Below are 6,053 nucleotides of genomic sequence, written 5' to 3'. Positions count from 1 at the left end.
GCGCTGTACTCCCCAGGTAAATGTTCTCTCTGAGCTTCAGTTCCCTCATTTGCAAAGAGGCTGTTCACCCCACGGGCACCTCAGAGGAAGCTGTGGGTTGGCGGTGGTCTGGATCCCCCAGAAGCACGTGGGTTGGTAAGTGTACACAGGAGGCACTCAATATGTGGTCATCTGTCACAGCGACCTGATAATACATATGTAAAAGGAAGCTTTCTTGCTAGCCCAGCCCGAGGAAATATATGTGAAATGAGGTATGGTGTGCTCGGGACACTGAAGCAGGAGGATTGTAGATTCCAGGTCAGCCCAGGCTTCATAGAGAGCTTTTGTCTGAAAAATGGGGGTGGGTAGTAGGGTGAGTAATAAAAAGAGACGAGACATACTTGGAATCAAGAAAAACATGTATGACATCACTAATTCTTACAAAAAAAAATGGGCTGAAGTCAGCTTGATGGAGCAGATTGTAGGTGCCTGGTTATTTATTAAAAAGGCGAAAACCATAGAGAAGGGCACTTAACCACTGACTTTGTCTCAGAGGAATCCCAGGTGCTTCCAGGATTGGATGGCCCCAGAACCCAGGACCCTGAACCCAGTCTGTAAGTGGAGGGAAGCCTTCAAGAGCAAGGGGGAAGCTGAGAGGAGAGGCGGTGACAGCTGAAGCTCGAGCATTGGTTCGGAACTGCCAACTAGGCCCAGAGAGTGCTAGGGCTCTTGCTAAACCTAGAGGAAGTTACGAGGGGAGCTTTGCTTCTCTTGTTATGAGACAAGGTAAGCTTTTCCTATTTAGAAGGGGAACCACCGTGGAACTGCCTGTTTCGCTGCAGCAGTCCTATAGAGAAGGAGCCCTTGGCCCCTGAGGCAGTGGGTCTTCTTGGATCCACAGGCAAGCAGACCCCAGAGGCTGGTTTACAGAGACAGAACTCCTAGGCAAAAATCCAGGATTGATAAATGGGCCATTTTTCTAATATATTTATTATAGAAAGATTCAAACATTCGCACAGTAGAGAGCACTTTCAAGGGCACGCTGACAGGCTCTTCCTGGGTTCTGTCACTTCTAGTTACTATGCAGGCATTATCACTGCTACATATCAACATGCCCAATGCCCCATCCCCATTTTGGTGTAGCTAGAAATAAATGCCAGCCCCTCAAAGACTTCATTGTATATATCAAATCACACACTGCATTTCCAGGTCAGCTGAAGACTTACTGGGTGACCCTGGTTAAGACCCTGCTTAACCCTGGTCCTAGAAAATGTCAGGATTTTCTGGTCATAGAACTCCTCTTCCAAGTGCCATGTTCAAGAATCCCACCTTACACAGTTAAGCCCAGGTAGGACACTGATTGCTGTCGAGTTCAAGCCCCATATGACAGCTGATGAGAACTGGAGACACCATTTGTTCTGAGAAATGTTTATTTATTGAACAACTTTCCCAACCCAGGACATACACTCACAACATCCCTCACAGGATGGTCATAAAGATGAATTGTAAGTGTACTTGGGTATCTGGCCCTGTGCCTGGCACAATGAAGGCAGCAAACACCGTCACTGCTCCTTGTCTGAGGACTCTGAAGTCTTCATAAGGCTAAGAAAATGAGCGTGTCTCCTTTGTCTCATACCGTAACTACAAAAACTTGACTGAATGAATCTGTGACTAGCAAGATGGAGTTCTGTCATCAGGAAAGTTTAAAGGTTTTAGGAACTTTGTGCCAAGAACCCAAAATGGGGTAAACAAACAAAAACTGTAACTGAATGCATATTATAACTTCAGGGGTTTTTGTTAATGGTGGGTTGTTGTTGTTATTAAGCTTTCCAGGATGCCTTCATATTTGTGATTCTCCTGCATTAGACTTACAAGCATCCTGAATGCTGTGATTACAAGCTTGTACTGTCACACCTACACGATTTTAAAAATTTATAAAGAATTTGCTTCAGAAATGTGTAAATCTTTCCTCATATATCTATTCCCAATAGATATATGAGGTCCAGAAAGGCCTCAGGTAGCTCTCTTCAAAGATGCTGGGTGTGTCATCCTTGTGGTATAGTACAACTTCCCTCCAAGAGTCTTAGGCATCATCAGTGAAGTGCTCGGTAGTTTCCTCTGCTGTCTCCATTTTGAAAGCCAGGCTGGGAGGTACTTACTTCTGTTTACATGGGCCTTGTGCTCATCATTCCTACTAATGGGGCAAGAGAGGAAGTGAAAGGGCATTTCCCTACAGCTTCTTCTTTCCTAATCAAAGATGACTAAAATGAGAAAAGGCTGTGGCAAAATTAAAAGAAGTTTGGACCCCTGACCTCCTACTCAAGCTGCCTCACCCTACAGTATTTCCCATCCCCTCTGACTAGTACCCGGTGACTTCCTCCTTTCAGACTACCTCACTGGGAGCACTAGAGGAAGTAGATTAAAAAAAAGGAAGTGCCTAAGAGGACAGAGTGAGCAAGGCTCTGCACGACGGTTCCTGAAAAAACTGCGGCTGTGGAGTAAGGAGCAGGCCAAGTGACACTTGAGTTGGTTGACGTCAAGACTTAGTAAACATGAACAATGGTATGAAAGTTCCTAGAAAGCAAATTACAAAGTCTTCAACACTCAAAAATTTAGTTTAGCTGGACAAAATTCATTCTAATTAAAATGCCATTTTGTTCTTTTATGCCAACATAGACATAAAAATTGGCCTCCATACCATTATCACAAGAAAGTCTATGCAGCCACGATTTAGGCTGATATTGGGTTTTTTTTTTTTTTTATTGTTTCTTGGATTGCTTTGGTTTGAGACATAACTAGACCCTTTCACTAGCCCAGGGTGGCATGGAACTCACCGTGCTTCCTCCACACACTCCTGTTGCCCTCTTCTTCACTATGGTTCATCGAAATCTCTCTGCAACCATTAGCCAGAGTAAACCTTCCCTTTCTATCATTGCCCAGCAAAAGAAACTAATCCATCATCTCTCTCCTTCCACCGAGCTCAGGACAAGGCCTGCCTTTAGTTTCTTGAAGTACCAATGAAATGCCTCGAGGCTTTGTGTTCCACTCTGTTCCTGCTGCCTGGAAAATGTGCTTTGTTCTCCCGCATGTCATCTCCTGCTATCACTAAGGTCTTAGAGTTCCCGGTCATGCCCCCTTACAATTTAAATTAGCTTCTGGAACCCTGCATCTTTTAAAAAATATATATTATTAAGAGCCAGTGAGGGGGGAGTAGAAGATACCAAGAAAACGAGTTGTTCTAGCTGCAGCAGAACAGATGCACATATGAACTCAAGAGACTGAGGCAGCATGCGCAAGGCCTGCACGGGTCTAAACCAGATGGGATCCCAGAGCTGAGAGGGGAAGAGGACACAAACACCCATCCTTAACTCAGAAGCTATCTCCAATTAATAACTGCTTACAAAGGAAAACTTAGCTTTCCCCAATGGAGTCTTACTAGATACATCAAACAAACAAACAACTTAAGGTCAGGGCCAGGCCCAGCAATAGATGATCAAAACAAAGTGAGGTCAATGGCATTTTGAAGGCTTTTTTTTGGGGGGGGGGGCTTAGAGGTCTTTTTCTTGTCTATTATGGTTTCTAGTTTTGTGTTTTAATGGGATTTCTGTGTGTACATTCTTTGGTTCTTTTTGTTTGCTTTTCCTGTTCCCTTGGTTTGTCCTATTCTGTTTTGTTTGTTTTTATTTTACTATTTTATATAAGTTTATTTATTTCCAGGTGCCTGTTTGTTTTCTAATGAGAGAGAGAGAAGGAAAGAATGTGGACTTGGATGAGAAAGGAGGTGGTGAAGATCTGGAAGGAGCTGGGAAAGGGGAAACTTCAACAGAACATACTGTATAAAAAATAAATCTATTTTCAATTAAAGAAAAGGAAAAATGTCTACATATGAATATATGTTTACCCCTTGAAAGTCTGTGAGTTTCATGGAACTATTTTGCTTTTTTCATTGTCAGACTCCCACTTCCAAGCACTGCACCTGACACAGACAGACACACAGTCAACATGTGTGGAACAAATGGCGAACAAATAAACTGCTGCCATAAATTAGCCAGGGGTTTGATTCCACAGACCTCTCTGGATGTGCCTAAATGCTTCCTTGTTCAAGGCACAAAGCGATCTCCCCCATTGTATTTGAAACACGAAGAGGACACAGGGCATACTTGTGCATCTTTTTTCCTCCCCTGGTGCCTTGACCTTTATAGATGCTCTAAAGTATTGGGGGGAGGTGATGATAGGGTCTTGCACCTATGGCTGTTATGGCACTTACTATGTAGTCTAGGCTGGCCTTGAATTCACAGCAACATCCTGCTTAGCCTTCAGAGGGCTGGGATTGAGTTTGCACCAACAAACTAGGGTTTCCACAAAGCATTTTTTGGTTTTTTTTGTGTAGCCTTGGCTGTCCTGGATCTCACTCTGTAGATCAGGCTGGCCTCAAACTCAGAAATCTGTCTGCCTTGGCATCCTGAATGCTGGGATTATGGGTTTGCCCAAACAGCCTGGAGTCTCTACGAAGCATTTTTTAATAGAAAGTGGCAAACATAGAAGGCTCTCCCTGCTGGGATTTCTTACCATATCCTGTGCACATTTTGTTAACTTGCATCTTCACTTTCCTGAAATAGCAGGACACCATATTATAGCAGAATAGGGTTAGAAAGAAAGAAATAAAAAGGAAGTAGTGAGATAAAGAAGGAGAAGGGAGATTTAGTACAAAAGGAGAAAATATGACTAAGAAGGGAGAGGAAAAATAAAGAAAGCAGTAAGAGATATCATTATAATACTTTTTGTTTTTGTTTTTCAAGACAGGGTTTCTCTGTATAGCTCTGTTGTCCTGAACTCTCTTTATAGACCAGGATGGCCTCATTGAGATCCACTTGCCTCTGCCTCCCAAGTGCTGGGATTAAAGATGTATATCACCACCACGTGATGATATCATTATAATCTTATGATCAATGAAATCTTAGTGCTGATGAACTGGGTTGGCAAGGCTACCTTTTTAAAAATACTCTTCATTAAAAATAAAAATGCCATAATGAAGCCCAGTATTTTATATACTAACAAAAAATTAGATAATTTTTTTGAAAAAGAGAAAAAATAATTTCAGCAGAGAAACTCATCCTTAATTTAAAAAATGGTGAAAAAAATTTCCCTCCACTATAGTTGGACTTGACTATTTCTACTCTCTAGCTGTCTTAATAAAATTTATTAGGTCCAACAAGAAGTTTATTTTCACGTAGTGATCAAAACCCTGGGTCTTTAAGCAAGTGTTCTCTCTACCACTGAGCTACCTCCCCAACCTAGATCCAACAATTCTTCACACTTTAAGCTGGTGCTCTTGTTCATTACCCTAAAGCACATCTAAAGGCATCAGAAAGGACAGTGATGCAGTCACTCCTATTTCACAGATGGCCCTACAATGACCAAGCTCATTAGCTGGCACCAAAGAAAGCTACATCAGTGGAGACAGCTTCAGGCCACATGTAGAACTGGCTCCCAGGGGTCTCAAAGCAAACACAGAATACTCCCACTTTTTTTAGACAACTGCTCTCAGAATATGTCTGAAGGATTTTCTTCTCTCTCTCCTGAATGGCTCTGCTACTTTTATCAATCCTTTTTCCATTCCATGTGATTCAATACGCAAGTAAATTTCTAATCTATGCACCAATAAATATTAAGCCAAGATGGCTATCAAATGAAATCAGAGCTTATGTAGAGAACAGCTGGATACTACACAGTCCCTGAAAGATGTGTCTCTTTCTTCGAAGGAAAGGATTCATTTGATTGGTGGAAAGAAGAACCTAACCAGTATTCATTTCCTGTAAATGGTTTTCAGGGAGTAAATCATTCAAAGCTCAGCAGCGATTCCTTCCTTTCCCCATTAACTCAATTGATGGCCTTGGGGGAGGTGCAGTGTCAAAGAAGCTGAACTGCATGTGAGCTATCAGAGGGGAGAGCAGCCTGTGGTGAAAACTGCCTGACTGAATGTGGATTAGAAATGTGGGCTCCAACACCCATTCTGCAAGGAATTAGTGTGAGCCAGATAAATCAAATTGCTATCCTGGACCTCAGTTGCCTAA

General features: G+C 42.5%; 1 long non-coding RNA gene across 1 annotated transcript; it reads left to right on the top strand.

Annotated features, from left to right (window-relative positions):
• Positions 1–523: 523 nt before the first annotated feature.
• Positions 524–3,764, top strand: LOC110557907 (uncharacterized). Its single transcript, XR_002476975.2, has 3 exons — positions 524–765; positions 2,367–2,541; positions 3,697–3,764. It is a non-coding gene; the product is annotated as an uncharacterized LOC110557907 (long non-coding RNA).
• The last annotated feature ends 2,289 nt before the right edge of the window (positions 3,765–6,053 follow it).

Source organism: Meriones unguiculatus, chromosome 2, assembly GCF_030254825.1.
Source record: "Meriones unguiculatus strain TT.TT164.6M chromosome 2, Bangor_MerUng_6.1, whole genome shotgun sequence".
NCBI classification, from domain to species: domain Eukaryota; kingdom Metazoa; phylum Chordata; class Mammalia; order Rodentia; family Muridae; genus Meriones; species Meriones unguiculatus.
Note: the sequence above shows the minus strand (reverse complement) of the source record. Positions and strands in the feature narration are given on the sequence as shown.